The sequence below is a fragment of the Choloepus didactylus genome, chromosome 2, assembly GCF_015220235.1.
Source record: "Choloepus didactylus isolate mChoDid1 chromosome 2, mChoDid1.pri, whole genome shotgun sequence".
In the NCBI taxonomy this organism is placed as follows: Eukaryota; Metazoa; Chordata; class Mammalia; order Pilosa; family Megalonychidae; genus Choloepus; species Choloepus didactylus.
Window position 1 is genome coordinate 104708066 of NC_051308.1, and position 17150 is coordinate 104725215.

Here is a 17150-nt window from a genome sequence, read left to right on the forward strand (position 1 = left end):
CAAAGCAAGCAGAAGGAAAGAAATAAAAAAGATTAGAGTGGAAGTAAATGTAATGGAGAACAACAACAACAACAAATAGAAAGAATCAATACAACCAAAAGTTGGTTCTTTGAGAAGATTAATAAAATTGACAAACCCTTAGCTAGACTGACAAAGACAAAAAGAGAGAAGATGCAAGTAAATAAAATCAGAAATGAAAGGGGAATCATTAGAAATAAAAGAAGAAATTTGAAAAATGAAAGAAATAAAAAAGATCATAAGAGGATACTATGAACAACTGTACTCCACCAAACCAGACAACTTAAATGAATTAACTAATTCCTAGAAATATGTGAACAACCTACACTGACTTGAGAAGAAATAGAAGACATCAACAAACCAATCACAAGTAAAGATACTGAATCAGTCATCAAAAACCTCCCAAAAGAATAGCCCAGATGCTAGGACTCAAAGACAGGTGGGCCATCCAAGAGTGGTGGAATTCAGCTGTTTAGAAAAGTATGCAACAGCTTGGGTATCTGGGCCATATTCTTGGGCTGAGAGTCCTAGAGCAAATTGAAAAAAAAAAAAAAAAAAAAGAATAGCCCAGAACCAGAAGGCGTCACAGGTGAATTTTACCAAGTATTCCAAAAAGAATTAATACCAATTCTGCTCAAACTCTTCCAAAAAATTGAAGAAGAGGGAACACTACCTAATTCATTTTACGAAGTCAACATCACCTGAGTTGGTTTGAAGCTGTTATGTACCTCAGAAAAGGAATGTTCTTTTCATCCATTCCCATGGGTACAGACCTATTGTGGATAGGACCTTTTTTTTTAAATTCAGTATTATTGAGATATATTCACATACCATGCAGTCATACAAAGTGTACATTCAATTGTTCACAGTGCCATTATATAGTTGTGCACTCATCACCAAAATGAATTTTTGAACATTTTCATTACCACATGCACAAAAATAATAAGAATAAAAATTAAAGTGGAAAAGAACAATTAAAGTAAAAAAGAACACTGGGTGCCTTTTTTTTTTTTTTGCCCCCATTTTTATACTCATCCATCCATACACTGAACAAAGGGGAGTGTGGTCTATATGGCTTTCCCAATCACATTTTCACCCCTCATAAGCTACATTTTTATACAATTGTCTTCAAGATTCAAAGGCTCTGGGTTGTAAGTTGATAGTTTCAGGTATTTACTGCTAGCTATTCCAATTCATTAGAACCTAAAAAGGGTTGTCTATATTATGTGTAAGAGTGCCCACCAGAATGACCTCTTGGCTCCTTTTGGAATTTCTGCCACTGAAGCTTATTTCATTTCCTTTCACATCCCCCTTTTGGTCAAGAAGATGTTCTCCATCCCACGATGCCGGGTCTAGATTCCTCCCCGGGAGTCATATTCCATGTTGCCAGGGAGATTTACTCCCCTGGGTGTCAGATCCCATGTAGGGGGGAGGGCAGTGATTTCGCCTACCCAGTTGGCTTAGCTAGAGAGCGAGGACCACATCTGAGCAACAAAGAGGCATTTGGGAGGAGACTCTTAGGCACAATTATAGGCAGGCCTAGCCTCTCCTTTGCAACAGTCTTCCCAAGGGCAAGTCCCATGGTAGAGGGCTCAGCCCATCAAACCACCAATCCCCTATGTCTGTGAGCACATCAGCAACCATCGAGGTGGGGAAGCCCAACACCCCCACATTCTCCACCAGCTCCTCAGGGGGGGATCTGCATATTTTTTTCATTGTTTTTTTTTAATTACCTCTTTTTTAAAAATTAGCTATTAAGTGTATCAAAAAATAAAAGAATACAGTAAAAAACATTTCAAACAAACCATAACAAGGGAGTAAGAAAAAGACAACTAACCTAAAATAATTACTTTACTTCCAACATGTTCCTACTCTACCCCAAGAAAATAACCTAATATGGCAACATTTCTGTGACCTTGTTCCTAGCGTACCCACCACAAATTAACAACCCATAGTCATTCCTGGGCATTCCCAGAACATTAAATTTACCCACGATAGCTTATCTGTTCTTATTGGGTTATCGTTCCCCCTTCATTAATTGCTCTCTATCGCTAGTTCCCCTACATTCTACATTATAAACCATTTATTTTACATTATTCAATGTTCACATTAGTGGTAGCATATAATATTTCTCTTTTTGTGCCTGGCATATTTTGCTCAGCATTACGTCTTCAAGGTTCATCCATGTTGTCATATGTTTCATGACGTCATTCTTTCTTACTGCCACGTAGTATTCCATTGTGTGTATATACCACATTTTATTTATCCACTCATCTGTTGAAGGCAATTTGGTTTGTTTCCATCTCTTGGTGATTGTGAATAATGCTGCTATGAACATTGGCATGCAGAAATCTGTTCGCGTCACTGCTTTCATATCTTCTGGATATATACCAGGAAGTGCAATTGCTGGATAGAAGGGTAACCATATATCTAGTTTTCTAAGGATGTGAGTAGGACCTTTTGATTAGGTTGTTTCAATTGAGATGTGGCCCACCCAATTCGAGGTGGGACTTAATCCTTTGCTGGAGTCCTTTATGAGAATAAAAGACAGAAAAAGGTCAAGGGAGGGAGGGAGGGAGGGAGAGAGAGAGAGAGAAACATCCAGAGAGAGAACTCACAAAGGGACAAAAGCCCCAGAGATGCTAAGAGAGGACCCACATATGCTCAGAAAGAAAACCACGGGAATCAGAAGGTGAAATCAATGGAACCCAGTAGCAAAGGAAGAGCATATGCTGGCCATGTGCCTTCCCATGTAACAGAGTTGTCCCAGATGCCGGCAGCCTTTCTTCAAGGTCCAGGTATCACCCTGTTGATGCCTTAATTTGCACATTTTCATGGCCTAAGAACTGTAACTTGTAAGTTAATAAACCCCCTTTGTTAAAAGCCAGTCCATTTCTAGAAATTGCATTTTGGCAGTTTTAGCAAACTGAATCACCTTAATACCAAAGCCTGATAAAGACACTACAAGAAAGGAAAACTACAGACCAATCTCTCTAACGAGTATACATGCAAAAATCCTTAACAAAATACTTGCAAATTGAATCCAACAGCACATTAAAAGAATTATGTACCATGACCAAGTGGGTTTTATTCTAGATATGCAAGGGTGGTGCAATACAAGAAAATCAAATCAATTAAGTCACATACCTGATAAGGGTTTCATATCCACAGTGTATTAAGAAATCTTACTACTCAACAAAAAAAGACAAACAATCCAATTTAAAACTGAACAAAATGTTGCTGTGAAGGAAAGGCTAGGCCTGCTTATAATTGTGCCTAAGAGTCTCCCCCTGAGTACCTCTTTTTTGCTCAGATGTGGCCCTCTCTCTCTCTAGCTAAGCCAACTCAGTGGGTGAAATGACTGCCCTCCCCTCAATGTAGGATCTGACTCCCACGGGTGTAAATCTCCCTGGCAATGTAGGATATGACTCCCGGGGATGAATCTGGACACAGCATCATGGGACTGAGAACATCTTTTTGACCAAAACGGGAATGCAAAACTAAACGAAATAAAGTTTCAGTGGCTGAGAGATTGCAAATGGAGCTGAGAGGTCACTCTGGTGGACATTCTTATGCACTATATAGATAACCCTTTTTAGGTTTTAATGTATTGGAATGACTAGAAGTAAATACCTGAAACTATCAAACTGCAACCCAGTAGCCTTACCTCTTGAAGATGACTGTATAGCAATGTAGCTTACAAGGGGTGACAGTGTGATTGTGAAAGCCTTGTGGATCACACTCCTTTATCCAATGTATGAATGGATGAGTAGAAAAATGGGGAAAAAAAAACTAAATGAAAAATAGGGTGGGATGGGGAGGATGATTTGAGTGTTCTTTTTTTACTTTTTTTTAATTCTTATTTTCACCTTTTATGGCACAAGAAAAATGTTCAAAAAATAGATTGGGGTGATGAATGCACAACTATATGATGGTGCTATGAACAATTGATTGTACACTTTGGATGATAGTATGGTATGTGAATATATCTCAATAAAATTGAATTTTAAAAAACTGAGCAAAAGACATGAATAGACATTTTTCCAAAAAGGAAATAAAAATAGCTAAAAAGCACATGAAAAGATATTCTGCTTCACTAGTAGTTCTGGTTTGCTAATGCTGCTGTTATGCAAAATACCATCAATAGATTGGCTTTTGCAAAAGGGATTTATTGGATTACAAATTTAAGGTTCTAAGGCCATAAAGATGTCCAAACTAAGGCATCAACAAGAGGATATCTTCACTGAAGAAAGGACAATCGTGTGCAGAACACCTTTGTCAGCTGGGAAAGTACGTGGTCAGCATCTGCTGGTCCTTTGCTCCCCAGTTGTGTTTCAAAATGGCATTCTCCAAAATGTCTCTGGGTGTCTTGCTTTCTCTCTCTCAGCTCCTGTGCATCCTTGCTTCTTTTCCTCAGGATGTTTCTCTCTGAGGGTCCTCTCTTAGCTTCTCTGGGGCAAACTCTGGGCTTCATCTCTTAGCTTTTCTCTGCATCTCTAAGTGTCAGCAAACATCTGGGTTCTGTGTCAGCTCTTAGCCTCTCTTAAATACTCCAGTGAACTAATCAAGACCCACCCCCAATGGGTGGGATCCACACCTCCATGAAATAATTTAATCAGAAGTCTTACCCACAGTTGATTAAGTCACATCCCCATAGAAACAATCAAAAGTTTCTACCCAACAAGATTGGATTAAATGATCATGGCTTTTCTGGAGTCCATAACAGTTTCAAACCAGCACACTAGCTATTAGGGACATGCGAATCAAAACCCCAATGAGATATCATTTTACACCTACTAAAATGGCCACTAGTAAACAAACAGGAAACCACAAGTTTTGGAGAGGATGTGGAGAAATAGGAACAGTTATTCACTCCTGGTGGGAATGTAAAATGGTACGTCTGTGGAGAATGTTTTAGCGTTTCCTCAGAAAACTAAGTATAGAGTTGCCTTATGACCTGGCAGTCCCGCAATTTGATACATACCCAGAAGATCTGAAAGCAGGGATGCAAACAGACACACACTGATGTTCATAGTGGCATTTTTCACAATTGCCAAAAGATAGAAATAACTCAAGTGTCCATCAACAGATGAATGGACAAAGAAAATGTGGTATATACATACAATGGAATATTATTCAGCAGTAAGAAGGAAAGAAGTCCTGAAGCACATGACAATATGGATGAACCTTGAGGACATAATGTTTAATGAAATAAGTCAGACAAAAAAGGACAAATATTGTATGATCTCACTAATGTGAACTAATTATTATATGTAAACTCATAGACATAAATCTGTAATATAGGTTACCAGGAGATAGAATGACACTGGAGAATGGGGAGCAGCTGCTTAAAAAGTGCAGAATTTTTAACTAGATCAAACTTAAATGTTTGGAAATGGATAGAAGAGATGGTAGCATATTATTGTGAGTATAATTAGCAGTGCTGAATTGTGGGTGAATGAGGTGGAAAGGGGAAGTTCAGAGTCATGTATGTCACCAGAAGGAAAGCTGGAGGTTAAAACATGGGAACATATAACACAGTGAATCTTGTGATGGATGATGACTGTGATTAACTGTACAAATATCAAAAAGTTCTTTCATGAAATAGAATAATTGTATAAAACTGTTACAAAGAGTTAATAACAGAGTGATATATAGGGGAAAATGGACCTATTGCAAACTATGGACTATAGTCAACAGTAACACCTTAATATTATTTCATCAACAGTAACAAAGGTACCACACCAAATACTAGGGGTCAATAATAAGGGAGGATAAGGGGTGTGGGATATTTTGGATTTTCTTTTTTTGTATTTTTTTTCCTTTTTTTTTTTTTGAAGTAATGAAAATGTTCTAAAATTGATTGTGGTGATAAATGCACAACTATTTGATGATACTGTGAGCCACTGATTGTATTCTTTGGATGGACTGTCTGGTATATGAATATATCTCAATAAAATTGCATTTAAAAAAATGGGCCAAGGACTTGAATAAACATTTCTTCAAAGAAGATATACAAATGACCAATAATCATACGAAAAGATGCTAAAAATCATTAGAAGTAGGGAAATGCACAACAAAACCACAATGAGATAGCATTTCATGCATACTAGAAAGGCCATTACCACACACACACACACACACACACACACACACACACACAGAAAAATACAAGTGTTGGAGAGGTGCAGAGAAATAGGAACACTTATTCACTGGGGGTGGGAATGTAGATCAGTGCAGCCACTTTGGATGGCAATTTGGCAGTTCCTCTGGAAGCTAAGTATAGAACTTCATATGAACCAGCAATCCTGTTACTAGGCATAAACTCAGAACTGAAAGTACAGATGTGAAAAGACATTTGCATGCCGATGTTCATAGCAGCCCTATTCACAATTGCCAAAAGATGGAAACAACCCAAGTAACCATCAACAGATGAATGAAGAAAATGTGGCATATACATATGATGGAATATAACTCAGCAGTAAGAAGGAATGAAGTCCTGAAGCACATGACAACATGGATGAAACTTGAGGACATTACATTGAGTGACATAAGTCAGATGCAAAAGGACAAATATGGTATGATCTCACTAATACGAGCTACTTAAAATAAGTATACTTATAAAGTTAAAATTTTTACTTATTATTGACCCCTAGTATTTGGTGTGGTACCTTTGTTACTGTCGATGAAATAATATTAAGGTATTACTGTTGACTATAGTTGATAGTTTGCAATAGGTCCATTTTCCCCTATATATCACTCTGTTATTAACTCTTTGTAATAGTTTTATACAATTGTTCTATTTCATGAAAGAACTTTTTGATATTTGTACAGTTAATCACTGTACAAATAGGTCACCAAGAAACAGAATGTGAGTAGAGAATGGGGAGTGCATACTTAATGTGTGCAGAATTTTTAACTAGGATGAATTTAAATGTTAGGAAATGGGAGGCTCCAAGATGGCAGACAAGGAGAGAAGAGCAAAATACTTCTCCATGAAAACACTAGATAGAAGACAGAAAGTGCTCCAGAAAATCAGTTCCAGGGTTATACTGGCTGGACAAGGTCTGCTACATCCACAGTGATTGTGCACTGGGTGAAACAGAGAGTCTGCATTCAGAATCAAATGAGTGAGGCTGCTGGGGAAACAGCAGCTGCACCATAGTGGGGAGAAACCTAGGGTCAGCATTTGGAGACAGGTTAGTTTTAAAAACCTGGAGAGCAGCTGCAGATCCAGCAGTGAGATCTGTGTGGTTGAGCATGGTGGGGGTGCCTTCCACAACCCAGGCACCTGCCTCAATATCTGGCATGGAGGATAGCCTTTTGCACACCTGCAGCTAATTGTCCCAGAGACAAGAATGGCTTTCTGCAGCAAGTGGAGGACTGCGGAAGTGGGAAGTTACCATGCCCCATGAAGCCAGATTTTCAGCAGGCTGGGAGATGTCCCTTCATGGTGCCATGGCCAAGAGCTTCCCTAGTGGATTCTGCTTGCCTGTGATGTTGTGCAGTCTTCCTCCATGGAGGCCTGTGGAGAACACAGCTTAGAGGCGGGGTCCCACCAAGAAGTCCCAAGACCCCTACATCAATCCCAGGGACTTGTGGGCCTGTGGCAGAGAGAGACTGTGGGGAATCTGAGCTGAAAGGCTGGACCCCTGCAACAGCTTTAAGACTCCAGGAACAGCTGGGAGTTCTGGGTCTTAAAGCAATCTTCCCTGCCTAACTGCACAGGGCACACCCCTCACCATCAGGCTGGTGGCCCCAACTGCACATGGAAATTTGGGGCACTGATTGGACCTCCACAAGGTTTGGACCCCCACTTGCCACACAGATGAAGTTGGAGAAAACTGGCTTGAGGGTAATAGGTGGCTCGGGGGCACCATCTGCTGCTAAGTCAGGGAAAGTGCACTCCACCAAGCTATAGTTCTCTCAAACAATAAATAATTGTTCAGATAAGCCTGCATATCCTAAAAGAACCTATCAAGATAAGCAAATGACAAGAGGACAAAAACAACAGAAAATTTTAAAGCATATGAAGAAACCAGAAGATATGGATAGCCCAAATGCCCAAATCAAAACACCAGAGGAGACACAGTACTTAGAGCAATTAATCAAAGAAGTAATCACAAACAACAAGATCATGGCTCAGGATTCAAAGGACAGGAAGAAGAGCCTAGAAGAGCATAAAGAAGATTTTGCAAGTGTGAATTAAAAAATAGATGAGCTTATGGAAGTAAAAAGTAACTGTTGATCAAATTAAAAGATCTTGGAGGCACATGGAAGCAGATTAGATGAACTCAAAGAATGAGTAGGCAAAATGGAAGAAAATGTTTTGGAAAGTGAAAGCACAAAAGAACAAATAGAGAAAAAATTGGAAAATTTGAAATGGATCTCAGGGACATGATGGACAACATGAAGCGCACACTTATAAGAATCATTGGTGTTCCCGAAGGGAAAGAAAAGGTAAAAAGGTCTAGGAAGAGTATTCAAAGACATTGTTAGGAAAACTTCCCCACCTTTCTAAATGACATAAATATGCAAATCATAGATGCCCAATGAAGTCAAAACAGAATAAACCCAAATAAGCCCACTCCAAGACATATTCTGATCAGATCATCAAGTGCTGAAGAGAAGGAGCAAGTTCTGAAAGCAGCAAGAGAGAAGCAATTCACCACATACAAGGGAAACAGCATAAGATTAAGTAGTGACTACTCAGTGGCCACCATGGAGGTGAGAAGGCAGTGGTATGACATATTTAAAATTCTGAAGGAGGAAAATTGCCTATCAAGAATCCTTTATCCAGAAAAGTTCTCCTTCAAATTTGACAGAGAGTTTAAAATCTTTACAGACAAAAAAATGCTGCAAGAATTTGCTAAACAGAGGCCTGTCCTATAAGAGATACTAAAGGGAGCCCAACTGGCAAAGGAAAAAAGAAAGAAAAGAGAGGTATGGAGAAGGGCTCAGAACTAAAGAGATTTAGTAAGGGTACTGTCCTAGTTTGCTAATGCTGCCAAATGCAAAACACCAGAAATGGATTGGCTTTTGTAAAGGGGGTTTATTTGGTTACACATTTACAGTCTTAAGGCCATAAAATATCCAAGGTATTGCATCAACAATCGGGTACCTTCACTGGAGGGTGGTCAACGGCATCCAGAAAACCTCTGTTAGCTGGAAGGCAGGTGGCTGGCATCTGCTCCAAGTTCTGGATTCAAAATGGCTTTCTCCCAGGATGTTCCTCTCTAGGCTGCAGCTCCTCTTCAAAATGTCACTCTCAGTTGCTCTTGGGGCATTTGTCCTCTCTTAGCTTCTCCAAAGCAAGAGTCTGCTTTCAACGGCCATCTTTGAACTCTCTCTCATCTGCAGCTCCTCTCTCAGCTCCTGAGCATTCTTCAGGGTGTCCCTCTTGGCTGTAGCAAGCTCACTCCTTCTGTCTGAGATTATATATGCTCCAGTGACCTAATTCAGACCTACCCTGAATGGGTGGGGTCACACTTCCATGGAAATCATCCAATCAAGGTGTTGTCCACAGTTGATTGAGTCACGTCTCCATGGAAAACACCCCATTCAATAGGAATTACAATCTAATCAACACTAATAGGTCTACCCACACAAGATTACATCAAAGATAATGGCATTTTGGGGGACATAATACATTCAAACTAACATATTCCACCCTCTGGACCCCCAAAATGACATGATCTTTCCATATACATATACACTCATCCCACAACAATATCACAGAGACTTAAATCATTTCAGTAACAATAGTTAAGTACAAGATCCCATCACAATCCGTTACAGGCATGGTCTGTCCAAAAACATAATTCCCCTCTAGCTGTGGACTTAGTACAAGTTATGTACTTCCAATATACAAAGGAGGGACAGTCATAGGGTAAACATTCCCATTGCCATAAGGAGAAACTGAAAGGAAAACAGGGTTAATAGGACCAAAACATTTCCTAAAACTCCCTTAGATTTCAAAGTCTGAGAGTCATTAACAGAATGATGTTGTATCCTTGGGGCTTGAGAGAGCGGGAGTCTAACCCTTCCTAAGGGCCTTTGTGGCAACCCTTTTCTCTCCAAATGCTGGGGTGAGTGCTCCAACATATCCTCACACTGGGGAGACCACCTTCTCGGCACCACCCTCCTCAAACAACGGGGCAGCACCTGGATTCTCTTCCATCTCTGGGGCACATGCTCAACCCCCTCAGAACAGTGGGGTGGTGGCCAGGCTCTCCCCAGTCCCCTGGGAATGTGCTCCATGCTCTTTGAGGCCTGAGGTGGCAACACTTTTCCTGAACATCATGGTGGATGGATCACCCATGACCTCCGGGGCAAACTCACCCTTTCCGTGTGTATGGACCACTCTGCTCTCCCAGCCTGAGACCTCTTGACTCCAGACTTCAACCTCTGTGACTCTGTCTTTGAAGAAATTTTTCCTTCAATTTGTTCTTTGTCTGTCTCCTCCAGTCCAGACCAGCAGTGGCTCTGTCTATAAAGAGCTCACAAAAATTCTGTTGACTTTGCATGAAGCACACAGGGGTCAAAGCCATCAGACAATAGGACTTTCCGCAAATCCTTTCTGCTTAACTCTTTCTCCAATCTTGGCTTGTACTGAAATGGCAGCTGGGTTCCATGTTTGGTTACATCCTCACATTGGGCTGTAGCTTCTGGGGTTTCACCCACTGGAAGCCCAGAGGTTTTCAGGCTATCAATTTCTGGTTTCTTTGAAACCAAGAGTTCATTTCTCAGCTTATCTCTGTCCTCTCACATTTTACTATAAGCTGCAAGTTAAAGCCCAGCTACTTTCACATTTTGCTTGGAGATCTCATCAGCTAAATATTCCAGGTTATCGCTTTCAAATTCTGCCTTCCATGTAACAACAGGACTCAATTTTGCCAAATTCTCTGCCACTTTAAAACAAGGATCACCTCCTTCCAGTTTGCAACAACACATTCATCATTTCTGCTCAAGGCCTCATCAGAAGTATCTTTAGAGTCCATATTTCCACAAACAGTCTCTTCAAAGTAGTTTAGGCCTTTTCTATTAAGCTCCTCACAATTCTTCCAGAATCTTCCCTTTACCCATTTAAAAAGCTGTTCCAATATGTTTGGTATTTGCAAACTCAGCATCACCCCACTCTCAGTACCAAAATCTGTTCCAGTTTGCTAATGCTGCCAAAATGCAAAATACCAGAAATGGATTGGCTTTTATAAAGGGGGCTTATTTGGTTACACAGTTACAGTCTGAAGGCCATAAAGTATCCAAGGTAGGGTATCAACAATTGGGTACCTTCACCACTGAAGGATGGCCATTGGCATTCAGAAAACCTGTTAGCTTGGAAGGCATGTGGCTGGCATCTGCTTGCTCCCAGGTGGTGTTTCAGAATGGCATTCTCCAAAATGTTGCTCTTTGGGTGTTTTTTCCTCTCTTAGCTGCAGCTGCTCTCCAAAATGTCACTCACAGCTGCTCTATTCCTTCTGTCTGTGAACTCCTTTATAGGACTCCAGTGATCCAGCTAACACCCACCCTAAATGGGTGGGGTAACACCTCCATGGAAATTGTCTAATCAAACATTTCACTCACAGTTAATTGAGTCACATCTCCATGGAAACACTCAATAAAAGGATTTCAATCTAATCAACACTAATACGTCTGCCCCCACAAAATTGCATCAAAGATAATGGCATTTTGGGGGACATAATACATCCAAACTGGCACAATGACCAAGTGGGGTTCATTCCAGGCATGCAAGGATGGTTCAACACAGGAAATCAAACAATGTAATATAACACATTAACAAATCAAAAGGGAAAAATCAAATATCATCTCAGTATATGCTGTTCTAGTTTGCTAATGCTGCCGGAATGCAAGTCACCGGAGATGGATTGACTTTTATAAAAGGGGGTTTATTTGGTTACACAGTTACAGTCTTAAGGCCATAAAGTGTCCAAGGTAACACATCAGCAATCGGGTACCTTCACTGGAGGATGACCAATGGTGTCTGGAAAACCTCTGTTAGCTGGGAAGGCACGTGGCTGGCGTCTGCTCCAAAGTTCTGGTTTCAAAGTGGCTTTCTGCCAGGACGTTCCTCTCTAGGCTGCAGCTCCTCAAAAATGTCACTCTTAGTTGCACTTGGGGTGTTTGTCCTCTCTCAGCTTCTCTGGAGCAAGGGTCTGCTTTCAATGGCTGTCTTCAAACTGTCTCTCATCTGCAGCTCCTCTCTCAGCTTCTGGGCATTCTTCAGAGTGTCCCTCTTGCCTGTAGCTCCTCTTCAAAATGTCACTCACAAATGCGCTGAGTTCCCTCTGCCCGTCTGCTCATTTATATGGCTCCACTAATCAAGGCCCACCCAATGGGCGGGCCAACACTCCATGGAAGTTATCCAATTAGACTCATCAAGCCCAGTTGGGTGGGGTGCATCTCCACAGAAACACTCAAAAGAATTACAATCTAATCAACACTGATAACGTCTGCCCACACAAGATTACATCAAAGATAATGGCGTTTGGGGGACACAATATATTCAAACTGGCAAAGATGCTGAAAAAGGATTCAACAAAACCCAGCATATTTTTTTGATAAAAACACTTTAAAAGGTAGGAATTGAAGGAAACTTCCTCAATGTTATAAAGGGCATATATGAAAAACCCACAGCCAGCATAGTACTCAATGGAGAGAGATTGAAAGCCTTCCCTCTAAGATCAGGAACAAGACAAGGATACCTGCTGTCACCACTGTTATTCAACATTGTGCTAGGAGTGCTAGCCAGAGCAATCTGGCAAGACAAAGAAATAAAAGGCATTCAAATTGGAAAGGAAGAAGCAAAACTGTTGTTATTTGCAGATGATAAGATCTTATATCTGGAAAACCCTGAGAAATTGACTACACAGCTACTTGAGCTAATAAACAAATTTAGCAAAGTAGCAAGATACAAGATTAATGCACATTAAGTCAGTAATGTTCCTATACATTAGAAATGACCTAACTGAAGAAACACTTAAGAAAAAGATTCCATTCTCAATAGCAGCTAAAAAAATCAAGTACCTAGAAATAAACTTAACCAACGATGCAAAAGACCTATATATAGAAAATTACATAACTTTACTGAAAGAAATAGAAGGGGACCTAAAAATATGGAAAAATATTCCATGTTCATGGACAGGAAGGCTGAATGTCGTTAAGATGCCAATTCTACTCAAACTCGTCTACAGATTCAATGAAATTCCTATCAAAATTCCAACAATCTACTTTGCAGACTTGGAAAAGCTAGTTATTAAATTTATTTGGAAGAGAAAATGCCTTGAATTGCTAAAAACATTCTAAAAAAGAAACCCAAAGTGGGAGGACTTAAACTCCATGACTTTGAAGCTTATTATAAAGCCACAGTAGTCAAAACAGCATGGTACTGGCACAAAGATAGACATATTGATCAATAGAATGGAATTGAGAATTCAAAGATAGACTCCCAGATTTACAGTCAACTGATCTTTGATAAGGCCCCCAAAACCACTGAACTGGGACATAACACTCTATTCAACAAATGGGACTGGGAGAGCTGGATATCCATATCCGAAAGAATGAAAGAGGACCCCTACCTCACACCCTACACAAAAATTAAATTGAAATGGATTAAAGACTTCCATATAAGAGACAGTACCATAAAACTCCTAGAAGATAATGTAGGGAAACATTTTCAGGACCTGGTATTAGGAGGTCACTTCTTAGACCTTGCAACCAAAGCACAAGCAACAACAAAAAATAGATAAATGGGTGCTCCTCAAACTTAAAAGCTTCTGTACCTCAAAGGAATTTGTCAAAAAGGTGAAGAGGCAGCCAGCTCAACGGGAAAAAATATTTGGAAGCCATATATCTGACAAAAGACTGATATCTTGCATATATAAAGAAATCCTACAACTCAATGATAGTACAAACAGCCCAATTATAAAAAGGGCAAAAGAAATGAAAAGACAGCTCTCTGAAGGGTAAATACAAATAGCCAAAAAACACATGAAAAAATGTTCATCTTCACTAGCTATTAGGGAGATGCAAATTAAGACCACAATGAGATATCATCTCATACCAATTAGATTGGTTGCCATTAAACAAACAGGAAACTACAAATGCTGGAGAGGATGTGGAGAAATTGCAACTCTTATTTATTGTTGGTGGGACTGTATAATGGTATAGCCACTCTGGAAGACAGTCTGGCGGTTCCTTAGAAAACTAGATATAGAGCTACCCAGCAATTTCACTTCTCAGTATTTACCTGGAGGATCTGAAAACAGTGACATGAACAGATATTTGCACACCGATGCTCATAGCAGCATTACTCACAATTGCCAAGAGATAGAAACAATCCAAATGTCCTTCAACAGATGAGTGGATAAACAAAATGTGGTATATACACATGATGGAATACTATATGGCAGTAAGAAGGAATGAGGTCGTGAAACATATGATGACATGGATGAACCTTGGAGTCATAACGCTGAGCATAATAAGCCAGACACAAAAAGAGAGATATTGTATGTTACCACTAATGTGAACTCTGTGAAAAATGTAAAATAAATGGTTTATATTGTAGAATGTAGGGGACCTAGCAATAGATAGCAAATAGTGAAGGGGGAATAATAATCTAATAAGAACAGATAAGTTATGGAGGGTGTTCTAGTTTGCTAATGCTGCCGGAATGCAAAACACCAGAGATGGATTGGCTTTTATAAACGGGGGTTTATTTGGTTACATAGTTACAGTCTTAAGGCCATAAAGTGTCCAAGGTAACACATCAGCAATTGGGTACCCTCAATGTAGGATGGACAATGGTGTTCGGAAAACCTCTGTTAGCTGGGAAGGCACGTGGCTGCCGTCTGCTCCAAAGTTCTGGTTTCAAAATGACTTTCTCCCAGGACATTCCTCTCTAGGCTGCAGATCCTCAAAAATGTCACTCTTAGTTGCACTTGGGATACTTGTCCTCTCTCAGCTTCTCTGGAGCAAGAGACTGCTTTCAACAGCCGTCTTCAAACTGTCTCTCATCTGCAGCTCCTGTGCTTTCTTCAAAGTGTCCCTCTTGGCTGAAGCTCCTCTTCAAAATGTCACTCACAGCTGCACTGAGTTCCCTCTGCCTGTCAGCTCATTTATATGGCTCCACTGATCAAGGTCCACCCTGAATGGGTGGGGCCACGCCTCCATGGAAATAGCTCATCAGAGTTATCAACTACAGTTGGGTGGGGCGCATTTCCATGCAAACAACCTAATCCAAACGTTCCAACTTAATCCCCACTAATATGTCTGCCCCACAAGATTACATCAAAGAATGTGGCTTTTTCTGGGGAACATAATACATTCAAACCGGCACACGGAATGAAACTATTTTTTTCAATAGGCCAAATATATGACCATGGTGTATAATTATTCTAATGTGCTATTGTATTATTCTGTTTGCTAGTATAATATTAACAATTTTGCATCTATATACATAAAGGATATTGGTCTGTAATTTTCTTTTCTTGTGATATCTTTATCTGGCTTTGGTATAAGGGTGATATTGGCCCCATAGAATAAGTTAGGTAGTGATCCTTCCTCTTCAATTTTTTGGAAGAGTTTGAGCAGGTTTGGTTTTAATTCTTGTAATGTTTGGTAGATGTGAAGCCATCTGGTCTTTTCTTAGTTGGGATGTTTTTTATTACTGATTCAATCTCTTTACTTATAACTGGTCTGTTGAGACCTTCTATTTTCTGATGCAGAGATACTTTGTTAATGAAAAAGTAAGTGGCAGTACATATAAAGTATGATTTTATATTAAGTAAAAGAAGTCAAACAGTATATGTAAACTAAAATTTTAAATATATACACCTACATATTATATATATTTGTAAAATGTAAAGTCTGGAGGGATACAGACCAAACTGATACTAGGGATTACTTTTGGGGAGGGGTGTGTGATTAGCAAGTTGGGATCATACAGTTACTTCTTTTTTCCAGTGGGAAATAATTTTAATCAAAGAAGTATACATTTTCTTCCCATGAATCCTGCTTTGTATCAGGAAATGACATTGTGATCTATCCCACTACAAGTAAAATATTACAAGATATTTTCAAGAAAATATTTAAAATAATTCAAACACAAAAGCCAAGATGGATGAAATAAACCAGTTCCTCAGAAATCTTTACTCCAGTGCCCACAGCACGCAAGAGAGGAGAGTGATAGAAAATAAGTAACTAAGATTCCCTGATCACATGTTTCAAAATAATTGAAAAAGGGGAAGAAATGGGATGGAAATGGTGATATGAACGGGAATGGCTGTCAGCAGCACTACTTCAATAATCAATTGATTCTGAATGAAATACCCCCTCTTATATGCAGTAAATTCTCACCAAGGCTAAGCTTTAGGATATTCTTTGCACTGAAACTGGAAAATACCCTGACAGTGGAAGTAGCTTTCACCTAACCTTAATAAGAGCCTCTTTCTCCATGAACCATTGATGTGAAAAGAAACCTGTTATGACACCAAAAGCTGTCACAGTAGCCTTTCTCTCTTTCATGAAAGCTTCATACACATCATCCTTAGTTTGTACTGAGACAGGAACAGAAGGACCACATTTGGAGGCTACTTTGGCAAGAGGAACAGCAGAGTCATCCTCTGACTTTCTTTGGGGAGTAATCATAGCCCCTTTATTTTCTCGACATACCCTCAATGCAGCGGACACAAATAGCGTAATCTCTGCTTTGGGATTAGCGATCTGTGGCCTGGCACTGATGGTTGCTGTGGCTTTCTTCTCAGTGGTGGGCTGTGCTTGTATTGCCCACCTTGGGGTCACTGAATCGAATTGAGTGGGGCATTTAAAAGCCCTGGAAGAGCCCAAGTGGGGCAGGTCCATGTGGAGGCACCAAAGGTGGGCATGTCATGCGAGGACAAGGTGGAGGGTCACCTGAGGTGCAGGGGGAGGTAGTTCTGGTGGAGATCCTGAGGAGGAGGGCCAGGAGGTAGGCCTGGAGGTGGACCTGGGTGGGGGAGGGGGGCAACGAGTCAGTCTGATGGTGGTCCTGGAGGTAAAAGTCAGTGTAAAGTCCTTTGGAGTCCTGGCATTTGAGGTGGTCTCTTGAACGGAGGAGCTCCTGAAGGTGGCCCAGG

The 17150-nt window shown here is 40.2% G+C and overlaps 1 pseudogene; it reads right to left on the minus strand.

Moving 5' to 3' along the window:
• LOC119512473 overlaps positions 1–17150 on the minus strand; it is a 47612-nt pseudogene that overhangs the window by 24965 nt on the left and 5497 nt on the right.